The 16275-nt window shown below is 40.8% G+C and overlaps 1 protein-coding gene across 7 annotated transcripts in view; it reads right to left on the bottom strand.

The window, feature by feature from the left end:
* Nucleotides 1-16275, bottom strand: part of tns1a (tensin 1a) — a 117148-nt gene that overhangs the window by 60125 nt on the left and 40748 nt on the right. For 2 of the 7 annotated variants that reach the window (XM_049570279.1, XM_049570280.1), the window contains exon 1: nucleotides 6893-7043. The exons of the other annotated variants lie outside the window; for them this stretch is intronic. The gene's annotated coding sequence lies outside the window, so the exon portion shown is untranslated. Of the gene's footprint in view, nucleotides 1-6892; nucleotides 7044-16275 lie in introns of those variants that run through there. 7 annotated transcript variants of the gene reach the window in all.

Below are 16275 nucleotides of genomic sequence, written 5' to 3'. Positions count from 1 at the left end.
CGAGAGCTGCTGGTCGACTACTGCCTTGATCATTTAGCTTGCTTGTGTTATTGTGTGACTTTGGTGAATCAGAACTAACCCTTTAAAACACCGAAGTTACACAATAACACAACAGAACTAACCGCTCAAGGCAGCGGTCGACCAGCAGCTCCCGTGTTCTGCAAGGTAAAATTACTGTTTTGAAGAAAGCATAGATTCAGTTTAAGTTAATGTTCAGTTCCATGTTGGAGAGAGCTGTCTGACGGCAAGGTAGGGAGTGAAAATATTCTCAATATAGTGTGCACTTAAACGGAAACTTTTTGTGTGTGGCTAAAATATGTTTTGCTGCTAGGTTGCTAGCTTCCTTGGTGGAACTCCTGCCTGCTTCTCCAAACTAGGGGTATGCCAACTGCCATCTACTGTAGGTAATACACTGATTACGGATAAGTACCTCATACAGCCCCCTTTCAAAAAATCAAACTATCCTTGTAAGAGCCATTGTTAATGTTATAAAATCTGATGTTATAAACCAAAATTTACAAGCCTTAAGTCAAAAATCCCCCTCGAGGCAGTGTGCAGTAAAAACAAAGATTTTACAGACCAAATCTACGTGGCTCAAACCATCAGTGGTCAAGATGTCGGGTTAATATCCGGTATTTAATAAAAGGCCAACAACAGTTGGACCTTGTCCTTGTGTGTGCATGTGTATACATGCGAGAGTAGCCATTCCTTTGGAGAAACTCTCAACCTGGAAGACATCATTTTGAATCTCTGGGTTAATAAAGTGAATGAGTTACAACTGTTGCTGTTGCAGGTGCTACAGGGAAGTGGCTAAAAGTGAAAATGAGGAGGGAATGTGGTATCCACTGACAAGGATGTATGAATAAACATGACTGTCTGTTGCAAAGTGATAAACTCAGTGGTGAATAATGCATGCACCAATAATGCATGGCGACAAATAACTGAGGAGGCTGAGGAGGTGTATAACCAGTTTTTTTTAAATATTTTGTTAAAAGACATATGATCCACCATGCATGCATTCTATATGTTACACAGCTAGCATAATAGCAATGTTAGCTAGCTTAACATGCCATTAAAAAACTGTGGCACAGTGCATACGGTCCAAAGTCTTTTGCAAAAGTTTAGCTTTTTCAAAGACAAATTATGGACTGGAGAAAAATGGAACAAGGAGTTTCACAAACAAATCAGAGATCAAGAAGGTTTGTATAGGAATGAATGGACTTTTGGTTGACTTCCATACGCACACAGAGGTACATGGAAACAAGGCATAACTGCGCTTCCAAGGAAATAGCGTCTTGGTGCTCCTGTGTTGTTGGCACATATTTAAATTTGGTATTATGCATACATTTAGTGCGAAAGTCATTCTTATTCTTCATTTAGTCAAAATTTTGACTTCTGTGCTTTTGGTACAAAGGCAACATTTATATTTTTAATTTTTTATCCGCCATGAATATTATAATGCTCCGTTAGAGAGGTGTTTATTCAACTGTATGGTCAAGACAGCCATTAGCCAACTACTCAACTGGAGCTTTTCAAAGGCCAACAGAGGATGAAGTTCCTACTCCCAGAAGTCAGAAGCGAGTCGGCTCATGCTCGCTCTTTAAGGTGCCTTCACTATCTGGGGCCACGGCTGACATTCATATATCAGTGTCGGCAGTCCCATTGGCCCCGGGGCCTCGTAGCAAGAGCATCTGACTTTATTTGCAGCTGACAGGAGGTACTGTACTGTGCACTGTACTGTAGCATATGTCCTGATGATGACTCCCTCCAGTATTGATCCAAAGGTCAGAAGGTTATAGTGATGACTTTGAGCTTCAGTTGCTACTGTAGGTTTACATTGAGAGAAACCAGACTTCTGGCCAGCTCCCAGCCATATAAATGCTAAATCATTTCTTCAGGAACATATTTGTGCATGTAAAAGTGGTTTTCAAAGAATCCGACATGAGCAGTGCTTGCAAATATTGTCATCATTATCACATAGTTAGTGAGGCAGTCAGAGAGAAAATGCAGACCTCATAATCACACAAGCATACATTCCTTCAAACATCGAGTGCAACTCAAAATCCTCACCACATCACCATGCAACAAAGCAAGAGAACAACAGCTACTGACTTCATCCATATATGGTGGGTGCAGCTGAAAGCCAGACTAATACAAGCTTCACGTGGTTTTGACCAGCTCAGACGGATAAAAGTGTAGGAATCTCCGAGAGGCCCTGCCACACGCTTCAACATCAGGCCTGAACTTCAACTGTTGTCTGTATTTATCCGTGCATCTTTTCTTAAGCATATGCAGGGAAATATCATGCAACTAAAGTTTTGAAAAAGTGAATGTTGACCCTTGCTTTGGCCTCTGAGTGAGTCTCCCTGATCAATTCCCAGCCAAGTGGCCAGCAGACCACAAAGGAAACTCTCAAACACTGAGAGAGTCAAAGAGAGTTTAGGCTTTTAAAACAGGGAGCTTATAATCTCATGGAGTCACGCGGGGCGTCTGGGAAGCCACTGAACTAGAACAAGGAGTCAAGCGAGCCACCGGGAGGGCCCCTCTGCAATATCAACCCAGCCGAGAGGCCTCGTTAGGGGGCAAACAGAGGTGAGCTGAGGTGGGACGTTGTTGAATTACCTGCAGCAAAGGTCAAATGTCTCAGGTGAGTCCAGACAGCTTCACGGAGCTTCCCTCCTCTGTCTTGATATCCCTTTCCTTCACAATGGATCAGCGAGGGCTTTAATGATTTCAGCAAAAGTGCTGCTCAAGTACTCAAGTGGGTTTATATGGAAATGGAGAGCGCGGGATATCAAAGCAGGACTCTCGAGCCCGGTCCACTGAGTTGAATCATTGTATAATGAATAAACGTGCTGCAGTTCAAGCAGGATACTGATTTTCTCTTCACTCTCACACTCTTCAAACAGGCTGGAACAAGCATCCTCAGATAACCAAGGAAGAATAAGAATGGCTTGCTCAGCAACCTCGGCAAATAATAAAAGACAGTTTGCATTTATTGTTTTAGTTTTGTGCTTTTTGATTCATAAAAAAAGGAAAGAAAACACATTTTTGCAGATGATATAAACATGTTCTTTGATGTCTTGCATGGGATGACTTTTTCTAAAGGGGTCAAGATTTGCTAGAAATAGAAGTTGAGTTGTTTGGTTTACTTTTTTGTTCCTTTTTGATTCTCTCGACTTGGGAAAGCTGCAGTCTTTCCACAGATTTATGCCCTTTTAGTCCTCTGACTTAGCAATACTCACTCTGATCTTACTTGATCTGCTCCGACCTAACTGATGGGAGAAAGCATGTTTGCCACTGTGCATAAATCATCTCATTGGCTCCAATAAATCAGCCTGCCATTGGTCCAACCACACTCAAAATTCCTCAAGCACTCCTCCTGCCCACACAAGAGCCACTGCCGCGCTGATGGCAGTTTGCCTGAGAAAGTAAATTCTTCACTTTCCAAACGGGGGCCAAATAAGGACTGAAGCTCAAACAGCCCCTTTGGAGGGATTTATACATCGGCTGGGTTTCTGTTTAACTTGGAAGGCTAATAAATCTGCCGAGCACTGTGATGGTGAAGAGCGTGTTCCTTTTCCCGCTCTGACATTTTGACATAATGTCAAGTGTGTAGCGCGCCGTGTTCGACTGGGTGGCAGTGTGTCGCTGGTGGGAGTGCGCTGGCAGCATGGAGGGATGTCAGCTGCTGAATAATATCTGATGTAGAGCTTAAAAAGAGAGTTAAATCACGTTGTAGTAAAATAATGGCAAAATTAATGACTCATGCAGAATGTTGCCAGTAAAGAACACTGCAAGTTTCACCACTCAGATGCTATCTATCATCTATAAAGATGATTCAGTATTCTTTAGAACAGAGGATCCACATGTTATTGTGTTAAGGGTCTAAGCTATTTGGTGGATTTCCAACTTTGGAACCAAACACTGTGAAACATGCATTTCACTCTGGACTGGCTCATGAAGCTCCACTTGCTATTTGCACCCAAACAGGATGGGAAAGAGCTGGTGTATACACATGAAGTCTAAATAATTGTTTTTGTAAAGTAGAACACACTGCCTGCCAGCTGTTTCCACTGGTGTCCATCAACACTTGGTAGCGCAACCCAAACATCGTCCTCCCACAGCATGAAAACCATCGAACAGATGACAAGACCATGACTGGATGATAAAACAACAACATTTGAAGCGCTTTGGAAGCTTTCTCTGCGATGTAAAATTCTAAGCGAAAAGCCTCCTCATGAAAAATCCACTATCTAAATCTTGTGGATAACACAAGAAGGGAATATGTTTTTTCAGATGAGAACAAAATCACTACCACATGGTTAACCATGTGTTAACCATAAATAAGCATGAAAATCGTCCGACAGGCACAAGCGTTTGCTCCTACCCTAAATGGTTGAGACAAAATACACCACAACATACAGAAGGTTATTTATAATGAGATTCATCATAGTGGATTGCCTTCTTATTCAAACAATTTCGATTGCCACTGAGCTCAGATTTGTGTCCAAGACACATTATTTCACTTTGAAACCGACATGCCGATGTCAACTCTAAAGGAACTTCATCAAGTGCATGGCCATAGAGGCCATGGATCATTGAGGAAACAGCTAGTTGGTCATGGTCAAGCCACAGTGAGTGGTGAGTGGGCTCTGGCTTGGCTGCTTCGCCCCTTGTACGGTTACAACCAAATCGCTGCGAGCTACAGACGACAAAATACCCCATTAAACAAGGAAATGATGAATATCAGATGTGCAATTGTGGCTCACTTTGGACACAGGTTGAAAACCTCCAAATCTGAAAGCCCGCCTTGGAGTTTTATGTAAGAGGGGCATGACCGCATATCATAAATGTTAGGTCATTTCAATCGTGGGAGAGGTCTAACATTTGGCATGGGTTTAAAACTAAAAATTACCTGAGTTGGTTTAGGTTTGCAATAAAAAAAGTGTGCAATTTGGTTGCACTTCAAAGGCCAGGCTTCTATGTGAGTTGAAAACAAGCATGTTTTCATCATTACTGGATGGAGCCGATGTTGGACGGTGCTGATGGGTCTGTTCCGGACAGCATTTGCCTATCACTTCCTGGTTAATAAGGGATGGCAACAGGATGCTCTTCTCATTCTACCACTAATAGCACAGTGAAGCGAGAATAAAGAAGCCAAAATCAATGGTATACACACACAGAAAAGTGCCATAAAATATAGGTTTTGTAGAACACAAGATGCTCAGAAGGATTTGCGAATGCTTTTTTGCTGCAATTACTTCTATGAAAGCCATAATTTATGCGCGTGTCTACACTTAAGTGTAAATCTGAAAACAGTTTGTGTTACCTGGCATTGAAATTTCCTTTTAACCTAAACTTGCTTTTTTACTTTCCCTTGCCTGCCTGTCACTTATTTACAGAAATAAGTTAAGTGGGTAGCCGAGCCTGTACTAATTCAGCCTTGGCCTCTTGTGTGGTTGCATGTTAAATGCATCCTCCCTGGTCACTACTGCTTTTATAACACTTCCTGGCACATACTTTGGAGCTGATGCAGCTCGAGGATCTTGCAGTTTTACAGTTTACCAGCCCCACTTTCTGTTTGCGTGCTCTTATGGTGAAGTAGAATATCTTAAAATTCAATCTGCAAATCAAATGTGATGCGTGACCTGGGAAAACAAACATATCTGCACAAACATGCGGTTGGAATTTCTGTTGGGTGTCCTTTCGAGATGATTTTCTGCGATTTATGGTATGTTTTTTCTCAGCATTTCTCTTAAGGCTGCAAAGCTTTTACTCCTCTGATGTGTCAAAAGATGAACCGCCCTGAGGGGAAGCTAGGTATGTTATTAAGGGATGGAGGAGACAGATGGAAGAAACAAATAGTTCGAGAGGGATAGATCTACAGGGAAAGCAGCCGTTCTATAAGCATCACTCTTAGAGAACATCTTCATGTTATGAGACACAAGGGAGACATGAGTTAGGGCTCTTTCGGCAGCTTAAGAGGGTTTCTGGGTGAGTTGGAGAAAGTGGTAGAGCATTTTCCCCTGAGAGTTATGACCAATTTAAAAAGTGTGATGCCAGGGCAAGAGCAGCAGGTTCAAGGTTATGTAATGGCTTCAGATGCAAGAAGTGTTCAAGAAAAATGCGTCATAGTCAAAAAAAAAAGAAAAAAGAGAAGTTTTGGCAGTGCAATAAAACTGCATTCCTTTCCGTTGTTTTGACTCTCGAGTGGGAGACAGGACATACAAGCCTCGTGACCTTTTGACCATCCATGTTTAACTGCCATCCTTGTGTTAGCTCAAGGTCAAAGGTGAGTGATTGCCATCATCAGTCTGCATCCTCTCTCAAAGGTGTCAGAAAGAAAAAGGGTGAGAAAATGCCAAAGACAGTGGAAAATAAGGAAAAATCAAAGCTAAAAAGATATTTTCTCCAGACTAACCAACTGCTCTACTTCATGTCTTGTAATGCCACAACAGATGCAGGTTACGCTGAGAGAGAAAACACGTGTTTGCCTGCTGTGTTGACCAGTTGCTCCAGGTCTCTCCCCAGCTCTGCCGCCACAAATCACTTCTCGTCGGGTCATGAAAGGCTCCCCAAGCCTCAAACAGCAACTCAAATGAACTCTGTCTGTCCCGTTCCCATGGGAGCAACTTTCCCATGAGCAGCCTACATCCAAAACACGCAGGGTGAAGCATTTTGAAATGACAAAAATCCCTCTATGTTGCACCAACAGCCTTTTAATGCACTAAAATTCAGCTTTCTCAAGACTCATTTTAAGACAAAAGAATGCAAAGAATTACAAATTCAGAAATCTTATTCAACATGCGAAACACGCAAAGTACAGATGGAATACTCTGAGACAAAATCCCTCTACACATCTGAAAATCTACTCCCCCAGATGTCTTACCTGCACACCGGTGCCACTTTTTCTCACGCTCTCTCCCCCTCTGCCTTGTTTCTACCTCTGCATTCTCCCTGCCTTCAGACCCCCCTCCAGGAGAGAAAGAGGGCAAGAGAGAGAGTACCAAATACAGACACTTTCCTCCTCCTTCTTCTCCTCCTCCGCCCCTCTCGCTCACAACAACAGCAGTAATCCCAAACGCGTGCCAGAGAGCTACTGAACTCAATTTTGTGTATATGTGTGCGCGCATGTGGATGTCTGTGCAGCCTCTGGACTGGACCAGGATACACTCTTTATACTGCTGGCTTTGGTTCCTCCCGTCAACTGCCAAGAAATTTTGAAACACGCTATATAAGGCCAAGAAAGTGGCTTGGGGCTCCTTATGATTCCGGTACCCAAAACGAGAGAGCAAAAGCCGTCCGGGGGCAGACAGTAACTGTATCCCTCTGTATCCCTCCCTCTGCTAACCCGCTCTGTCTGTCTATTTCCCTCTCTGTCTCTCCTCCCTCCTTTTCCTCATAGCCCTCGCTGGAGCTGTTGACACATGCTTGACAGAGGGAGTGAGTGGGAGAATGGGAAGGAGAGACGGAATAACTTTTCTGTTTGTGTTTCTGCAAAAAAAAAATCTTTCAATCCAAACTCTATTTTACTTGTACTGTATTTACTGCATTTATTAGGTATACCAAGAATGTGAACCACAAAAATCTCCTTCCAGATGAAAGTTTTGTCTTATCTTAGAAGTATTCTGAGCACACTGAATATAAATAGAAAGTGTTTAAAATAAGAAGCATAATGCATTTACTTAAGAAATAAAAAAAAAAATTATTGGCCCTGTTTTTCTATATTAACAAGATTACACATCCACCTGTTTACACAGTTTTGTTGGAACTCTGTTTTTGCCTCTATGCCCAACAGTTTCAGGCTGTGCTCATCTTGTTTGTTTTGAATTGTTTTGCTGTTTTTTCAGTCTTTATTTTGTGTATGTCTTTCTCACACCGTATATGGTTGTCTTTCTTGACTGTTTATATGTCTCTGCACTTGTTTTCACTTGTTCTGTCATCAGCGTATTACACAATAAATGTTAAAAAAAAGAGAAAAAAGGGGAAAAAAAGCTCTGGTGAGATAAAAAAAACCTCTTTTTTTTTTAGAATTCTGAGATTAATTATTGCATTTCTGAGATAACAAGATGATCTTGTCTTTGGAATTAAAAAAAAAACCAAACAAACCCAAACAATCAGATTTTTTTTTCCAATGAAATTTTTTTTTTTAAGAATTCCGAGATAAGGATGGTTAATTCTTGTTTTTCTGAATTCACAAGAAAATAATATTTTCAATTATAAAAAAATTAGCTGATTTTTTTTGCCATACAATTTTTGGGAGAATTCCAAGACAAGATTCTTGTTAATTCTCACTTTTATGATTGAACCACATTATGATGTTTTTAATCCAGAAAAACTAGTATTTTTTTTTATTTTATGTGGAAACTTTTCTCAGAATTCTGAAGATAATATTGTTAATTCTCATTTTTCTGATTTAACGGGATAATAATCTTTTTAATTAATTTTAATTTTTTTTGCCATGATTTTTTTTTTTTAATTCTGATATGAGAATCTCATTAATCCTTCTTTTTGTGAATTAATGGAAAAATAATCTTGTTATTTTACATTTCTCTAAATTAAAATTTCTTTAAGAACTTTTCGCATAATTCTTTTTCTAAAGTGATGACATAATGATAAACCTCACTTTCTGAATAAACGAGATAATAATCTTTTTAATCTAAAAAAAAATGAGCTGTTTTTTTTGCCATAAAATTTTTCTGAGAATTCTTACACAAGAATCTTGTTAATTCTCAATTTTATGATTGAATAACCTTTTTAATCCATACAATATAATATAATATAGTTCATTATATTTTTCTGAATTAACAAGATAATAATCATTTTATTTTTAGAAAATGAGCAGATTTTTTTTTTTTGTTATGAAATTTTCCCCAGAAATCACACAAGAATCTTGTTAATTCTCCTTTTTTGGTTTAACGGGAAAATAATGTAGTTATTTTCTGAATTACAAACATAATAATCTTTTTAACTGAGAAAAACAAGCAAAATTTTATTTCCTTGAAAACTTTTCTCAGAATTCTTTTTATAAATTAAATAGATAATAACCTTTTGATTAAGAAAAATATGATTCTATAATCTGTACAGTGCTGTACTAAAGTGCGGGTTAACACAAAATTCTCTTTGGCACTCTCAAAAATTTTATGCGCGACATGAAAACATTTAATCTTAGAGTTGGAGATAAGCTGCAGAGCTGTAGTTTTTACTTGCAGCGACAATCTATAAGGTCGCACATGCATGCACCATTACTCCAGAGCAAAAAGCTGAGGTTGACAGACAGGCTACCCCAAAATCCCTCCTCTCTAAAATACTGGGGAGGGAAATATTTGCCAGTGTCCCGTCGGGTTTTAAGCACTTGGGGTGAACTTAGCTCTTGACCTCCAGACGAGGACTGAGGTAAATTGGGCCATCAGTCATCTGCTAGCACCCGGTTATTAGGCCGCCCGTACAGTGTGTCTGCCAGCTCTATCTCCCAACTACCCCGCTGCATCTATACCACTGAAGGGCGTCGCTATGGAGACATGCTGTGATGGCTCTTTGATGTGACGTGTTTGCGCCGGAGAAACAGACTTGCCTCTGTGAACGAGCTGCTGAAGAATGAGGAGGCTTGGCTCTTGTGAATGCGAGTGTGTGTGTGTGCACGTGTGTGTCTCATCATTTTCTTCCTCTCGCTCTTGTTGTACCTTTTTCACTTTCATGCTTGGATAGTTACTCTCTTTTCCATGCCAACATTCTTGAGCGCTCCTCATCCCCTGCTTCTATGCACGTCTTACTGTGTTTTTGGTCTTGCTCCATGCGCTTTTTCCTTTTGGAAGATAAAGCAGATAAAAAAGCAAAACCTTAGAAGGAAAAGAGTCTGTAAAACACCACTGAAAAGGAGTCATGGAACCTGTTCAGTGACTTCTTTGGCCTCGGGTTTCACCTCTAACATCCCATTTTTCTCTTTCAATGTCAATCCAAACTTTCAATGTCTGCACAAACACATGCTGAGTTATATAAATAGTCCTAAATTTTACAGTAGGTGGTAAAACAAAGTTGCACCGGTGCCTCCTGAGATGTTAAAGAGCTTCTGGGCTGCAGTTAATGGAGCATGTCATTTGCGAGAGGTCTAATTAAAGGCCTCTCTTACTTTTCACACATCCACATGTTAGGATGCAGATTACAATGTTAGGATGCCGGGATTAAAAAGCTTGACCCCAAATCATTTGACCTCCCCAGTTCTGCTCTGAAGGAGCTTAGTTCAAGTCAGGCTTAGTGGAGTCTGGAATGTGCATGAATAAACTCAAAGACAAACAAATGAGCTTTTAAGTCACTTTGTAGCAGTAAAAGTCTGAGCTACAGGTACACACCCTGAGAGTTTTCCCATATCACTATAAACTCTGACAGAACCTCCTTCCTTCTCCTAAAATGCTTAGCTGTTTCTTGCACATCAGTGTTCGTGTTATGTGAGCTGCGAGTGAGCTCAACTTGACAGAAAGGGATTTTGGGCTACTCGAGATGAAACGGGACAGTGTGAGTCTCCTCGCGGCAATAATATCCCCTGGATTTCCTTTTGCATGACAAAGGAACTATTGAATCTGCTAAAAATAGAAATTCAGCATGTGACTGGGTCGCCAGATCTGCTTCAAAACCTTAATATTTTTAAGACAAGGGCGTACTTTCTTAGGTTCTAATAGAGAGTTGAGGCATTAACATTGTAATTTTTTTTCCATTTATGTAATTGTAAACTATTATTAGTTATTAATTAAAGATTTTTTCTCATCTTCAAGATAAATAACAAGGTAAAGTAACCAACTGCTTGCCCTCATCCCACTGGTTGACACAGAAGATTACTATTAACAATGCATTAGAAGATGTAAAAGTATTGTGCCCAAAGAAAAAAACTGCTTTCTACCTGACAGACTAGGAAGTATAATTGTGCCAACAGGAATACGCCCCCTTGGTTTTTAATGTGTCTGATAACCTCTGTTATTTTATTCTTGGACTGCGCCTGTGACTCACGTCCCAGTCCTACTGTTTCACCCCTGGTGTTGCGCCAACATCTGTGAACATCTACAACTACAGGAAGTGGAAAAGCCTGGTTACAAGAGGCACTTTGTTCGGCTCCAGCTGACAGCAGCGATAAGTAAACAAGTCGTGAGATTTTTAATTTCCTTGCTGAAAAAGAAAGAAAAAAAGTGTTGAAAACACTGAGTGCTGTTGCAGTGTGGTAGCACACAAAACCTAAACCCAGAGAAAAATGTGGATTAAATGTCAGCAATTCTCAGCCTTGTCCAGGCTTTGACCTTTACAGTTATAAAACTGGTCTTGCATGGTATCAATGCTCAAGAAATGCTTTATCTTTAAATCAAGACCTACACAGAGACCATTGTCCACTAAAAAACAACACCATAGGTTGTTTGTACAAGCAGTCAGGTGACAAAAAGAGCAATAAAGTCTGCATAGGAAGTACGGGGTGGATGGATGGGTCAAACAAACACATAACTCTGACCCAGAAGACAGCTGTTCGCATCCTGTATGAAACCAAAAGTCAATGTTGAGCTATTTTAACTTACATACTTAAGTACTAAGTTGTGGATGGGTCACTCAAACGCAGGCCTTTCACTATGGAGACTGGTGTTCATGCCCTGAGGTCACTTCTTTTGAAAATAATGTAGTGTAGTAAGCTAGCATGTGTGGCATAATACGCTAGTGGTATATATCATGTCTGTCATGTGACATACTGTACATCCCAGTACTTTCGTAAGAGAACAGTAGGCTTCCTATTTAAAACCAAATCATGACATTTTTATGTCTTCACACCAGTGATATCTCGCGTTCATATTAATGTCCTTCAGGGAATTTCTTCAAATCTGGCACAAACATTCACTTGGACTTAACAACAAACTCATTAGATTTCAGTGATCAAAGGTCAAGGTCACTGTAACCTTGCATCCTTCTCATTGTCGTGAACATGATATCTCAAGAAGGCCTTGAGGAAATTTCCTCAAATTTGACAAAAACGTTGGGCTCAACTATGAAAGCATTAGATTTCAGTGGTCAAAGGTCAAGGTCACTGTGACCTTGCATCTGTCTCATTCCCATGAATGCGATACCTCAAGAACACCTTGAGGGAATCTCCTCAAATTTGGCTCAAACATCCATTTGGACACAACTGATTAAATTTTGGCGGTTAAAGGTCAAGGTCACAGTGACTTCAAAGTAACCTTTTTTTTTTGGCCATAACTCACAAATTCATACGCAAATTATTAGAGAATTTCACACAAATGACAAATAGGATAAAATGATGAAGTGACATGTTATATTCAAAGGTCAGAGTTCAGCTTCACAGTGACATCATAATGTTCTGCAAAACCACTTTTCTGGCCATTATTCAATGTCATATATCAGGAACAGAAGGGGAGACATTTGGTCAGATACTAAATTTTGGGTGCCCATCTTGAAACTGTGCTGATTGTATGGTTCTTCAGTGCTGCCAGGAAGAGATGTGTGTGAAGCACCCATGTTTTCAGAGACATGGACGTGAAATTGGGTGGTAATTCTCTATACCTAACCACCTAGTTTTGTTGCCTTTCCTTCACAAATTTTTACATTGTAATTGCAACTGTTTCATAATGTTAAGGACAAGTTTAAATATGCGATTGTTAGGATGGTTGTTTATCTTGTTTTGGGGACGGTTATACATGTTGTTTTGGAAGTCAGTTGAAATATATTTTGTCATTAAGGTAAGAGAAAGTGTTGCCCAAACCATGATCTTTTCCAAAACCTAACCACAACATTAAAGGGCCAGTGTGTAAAATGGGATGAAAACAGTGACATCAGTGGTCAAATTCTAGATTGCAAGGCTCACTCGCTCACCCCTCCTGTCGGGGAAATGACGGTGGCCTCGTAGGGACAAAAAGCCTTGTGCACGAGTTTTTCAGGAGTAGGTCTATCTAGTGACGAGGTGAATATTTATTTAGGAATCTAAACCATGTTATGATATTGTAATGAATCTCTCACGAGCAGGAGACCAGAGGAGCGTTTGGGAAAAAGGCCAGTTTATTTGAGCACTCCAAAAACTCCAGTAACACTCCAGGGTGTAAAAGACTCCGCCCCAAACTCTGACTCTTCTAGCGTAACAGACACACTTCATACACACATACTCGTTTACCATACCGAGTGGGGACCCCCCTCCCCTCTCTGCTCCGCCAATCTCCAGCCCGCACACTGACTGACCGCGTAAACAGAGCTCAGCTGTTTATTTAGCCTAGCAATATCTCCGGACTATAGTAGCTGCAATGGATGACTTTGAACGTGATTTTGAAGAGTTTCTTGTAGCGGACACAGACCCAGAGCCATACCTGTTTGAGCCGGAGCATACAGATGAGGAACTCCATGTGTTTGATGCTGAGCGGGTGAGAAGAGAAGCTGAATGCACAGAATGGGATTCGGCGCTACTGCTGCCATCACTGGGGAGATATATCATCAGGAGGAAAAGCGCCGCAGAGAGTGCATCACAAGGAGTGAAGTTGCATCTTCTTTTCCTCGCAGATGACGGTTCAGGTTCATTCTCTCCTGTTGCGTGGTAAGTGTGGTCCATTCGCAAACTTTATAACTAAAAAAACTTTTCACTACTCTCTATGGACGAACTACTAACACACTCTGCTGTTTCCTCCTCCTTCTTCCTTCCTTCCGCTGTCTTCGTTGATTTATTTATACACGCGAAACGCGTTCTCTGGCTGGCTGGATTGTCCGCTGGGTCTGCCATACATACATGGCGGCGCAAGATGGCGACCTCTCTAAAGCAAGGCCCTTGCTAATATATATATATATATATATAAAAGCATAATTATAAGGCTACGAAAACCAAACGAATTTTATTTTATAGCGATTATACACTTGTATAAACATATTAATGGGTAGAATATTCAGATTCAGATTCAGATTGACAATAAACCATGCCAAATATTACACACTGGCCCTTTAACATGTTTAAAACAGCAATTGTTAAAGGTCATATATTTCGTTTGAAAGTCATTGTCAAACAACCTGTTCTATCATTGAGGTATGAAGACGTCTCCTGCCACTGGTTGGGGACACTTATTAAGGAAACGCAGAAACAAACAACCTCTGTGGTCATATTGGTTGGAGGACTTGTTGCTTTTGTAGTAGCTGGAGAGTTTTAGGTAAACAGCAAGTCATGTCATCAACTACACTCTCCCTATAGCTTTGTGGTTTGCAGTGCACAAACTAAACTAGGCTCAACTCTCTTTCTGAGGACATTTTTAAAGCTTTAATCTCGAAACCTGAACCTTCAAGGCTTGACAAACCATAGCATACCTGAAATGCAATGTCAAATTTCTTTGCAGCTTGCATTTATCTTGCATCACAGCAGCACGCAGAAGTTTTCCAAACAAATTTGTCTTGTGGCTGAGGTAGTATTGCAGCAGCAACACATACGGCACGTCAAAGACCACAATATACTTTCTTTAAAAACATGTAAACAGTGTTTTACAAAATGCAGCCAAGGAAAGACAAAAGCACCCTCCCTCCAGCGTTGTTGTTTACATGAGGAATATTCAAAGTTCTTGTGCTCTCACTTGCCTTGTCCAGCCCTTTCCCATCATTCCTCTCTGGCCCTACCTTCCCCTGCCAAACCTCGCCTGTGTCTTCCAACCCGCCAGCCCATTGAACAGCACAAACCACTGCAGCGGCATTCCAGGAGGCTCCTCCAAGACATGGCAGGGATAAATCATAAGGAATAATGAGGGCTTGTTTCCATGGAGGGTGAGAGAGAACAGAGAGCTTACAGACGCTGCGCTATCCAATCAACACAAGAAAACACACATACTTGCACACACGCAAACTGATGCTATGCTATCGGATGACTGTTTGCATATTTTTGTTGCAGCGGTGTCAAAATTGAACCCTGAATCCAGGCAATGGAGTGTTTTGATGTATTTGTGACCCTGAATGAGTGAACCCATAAAACAGTGGGAAACATTCATGAAATATCAGCAAGTTCCCACAGTGCTGACACATATATGCTCTCATGCATAGATATTGACCACAACAACTAGTTTCTGCTTTTGAGGAATTTGAATTCTAATACAAAGTTTTGTTCATTTAATTTATTACACCAAAATTTCCCAGCATGACTTCAAATACCCGTGAGTCAGGTATGAGGACCCAGACTCCTGTCTAACAGAGAGCATCTGTCTCCAACCCACAACTTGGGTGTCCAGACGGATTTTGGGTAGTATCCCAGCCACAGCACCCCTGTCCCGACAAACCTCCACCTCACCATAGACAACCATAACAACTACACTAAGGTCACAAAGTCTGCCTCATATACGCTGCGGGACGAGAATGCATCCGTCGCCGAACTAGAACATCCTCAGGGCTCCAAAAACACCCGTCCACACAGAGATGGTTGTGGTCGAACGAAAAGGAAAACAGAAAATGACGGGTAGCCAGAGACGATTAGCCGTTCTTCATCAAGGCACATTAGTGGACATCTGTCTTTTGGATGTTCTGCAAAGACATTTTCATAAGCTTTAAAAGTTAATGATCGAACCACATGCGGTTATGGATTTTCAGAGAAAGGGAAACATATCACTAATCGTTCCACTGACAACAAGATTACAGGGACACTGGCAAAATGTTTTATGGACTTTAAAGGTGCAATAAGTCAGATTCTTTTAGTGAAATGAACATCATGCTGTGCATCTGCTTTAGAAACTGACTTTCCACATTCTCCTGCTGGAGCAGCAAGGTATTTAAGTCCTCACAGCAAGTGAGCAAATGCAGAAATAGTTGTATTATTACAACATTTTGCATGGTGATAGACAGTGTTACCTACACTAGATGTTTCTTGCTGTCAAACACCTTGAGATGCCAGTTTGTTGCAATTTCTCGAGTCACCAACAGAGTTCAGTAAACGCCATTGAGACTATGTTTACTCTGCGAGTCTTACTGCTTAGATTTGATTTTTTTGTTTTTTTATCCAGATTGATTTTATGAAGTCTGGATCTGAATCTGCACCAAAACCACATTCAAAGGTGGTTTAGATGCAATTCAGTTTCCTACAGATGCATCACAGTACAGACGCTCTGGCTGCTCAAATTGGTTTTCAAAGTGTCTTTGAACGAAGCATGGCGATGACAAAGGTGCTCAGCAGATCCATGATGCTACTAGCAGAGCGCTAAAGAGGAGAACATGAGGAACAACAGTTCATGGACAAACACCAAAATTTGTTGTGTGGAAGGCATAATGACAGACACTACTAAC

This window comes from Epinephelus fuscoguttatus, linkage group LG24 (genome assembly GCF_011397635.1).
Source record: "Epinephelus fuscoguttatus linkage group LG24, E.fuscoguttatus.final_Chr_v1".
Lineage (NCBI taxonomy): Eukaryota > Metazoa > Chordata > Actinopteri > Perciformes > Serranidae > Epinephelus > Epinephelus fuscoguttatus.
The sequence above is the reverse complement of the archived record's forward strand: the minus strand, read 5'-3'. Positions and strand labels throughout refer to the sequence as shown.